The sequence below is a fragment of the Fomitiporia mediterranea genome (genome assembly GCF_000271605.1).
Source record: "Fomitiporia mediterranea MF3/22 unplaced genomic scaffold FOMMEscaffold_11, whole genome shotgun sequence".
NCBI lineage: Eukaryota > Fungi > Basidiomycota > Agaricomycetes > Hymenochaetales > Hymenochaetaceae > Fomitiporia > Fomitiporia mediterranea.
Window position 1 is genome coordinate 651,419 of NW_006760396.1, and position 1,358 is coordinate 652,776.

Consider the following 1,358-nt stretch of genomic DNA (forward strand, 5'->3'; position numbering starts at 1 on the left):
ATTAGATTAAGACTACCTATTACTACTCTACAACTCTCTTATGTTTTGAGTATTAGTACTTACTATTGTGTTGATCTCTTTTCTTTGTCCTAACCTCTTTACATTTTTAAATTTTAAACTTTCTAAACCCTTTTAAACTTTTACCACCCTTCTTCTATTCATTACCCTTTTTAGTTTAGTGCTGATTCCTTTGTAGTATAAACATGAACCCTTCTACACCAACTGCCACCCCTACTGTCCTGCCAGATTAGTAGTTACAAGTAGAACTAGCTTAATATGTGTAAACTTCTATCTAAGAGGCTTTTACTAACTACATACCCTCAGCCCCTTTAGAACCTGTTCTAGTTGTTCTAGAAGTTGTAACCTGTTCTAGAAAGAAAGTGTATGTAGCCTACCCTTTAGACTTTAATAAGTAGCACTTTAAGGACTTCTAGTACTAAGTTAAACTATACATAACTACTACTTTGACTAATCTATCCTTAGATCTTGATTGTGTCTTATTTGTCCTCTCCTTCATAAAGGAAGGCAACACAGCCACCTGGGCCTAGAACTGGATTGAAGGATATTAGATTAGAAGCCTGATCCAACTTTAGAACAATAAGTTGTATTCAGAATTTATAAGACAGCTCTGTACTTCCTTTATCAATCTGAATAAGAAGTGTAATGTGTAGAACAAGCTTGTGTCTCTATAACAGAGCAAATGTTCTGCTAATACTTTCTTTCAGGAGTTCAATATCCTGGCCTAGAAGGCAGGATTTGTGCTTAGGTTTAATAATGTCCTTATTAGAATACTTGAAAAAGCTCTTCACTCAGAACTAGTTAATAAGATTCTTAGAATAATACTAGAACTAATCACTTACACTGAGTAGAAGATGTACACCATTTCCTTTGACTAAGCCACAGCTTGAATGTGTTAAGTCTGTACAGAACACTCACACATACATCTGGCTCTAACAGTTCTGAGCTCTCAGATTGATCTGCCTGTTATTTATAATCAATCTGTTCTGATAGACATTAGAGAAGCCTGAAAGTAAGGAGCATACTTTGTTTATAGAAAGTCAGGGCACCAGATTAAGGACTGTTTACAGAAGTAATAGTATATCTGTCAGGTCATTAGAGTAATAATGAGTAACAAGCAGGATTTGTAATAAGAAGCCTTTTCTACAAATCTGAAAGTCACCTTAGAACTCTCAGACTCTGACTATGTACTCTAGGATTTTGTAGAGGCTTAACAGTGAATGTGGTACTGAAGGGCTATGACTTGGATTTTGTAATAGCTACTTTAGATTCAATAGACACTATAGGATTAGAAGTAAACAAAGTAAGAAAAGTAGAAAAAGTAGAAAAAGTAAATTAAC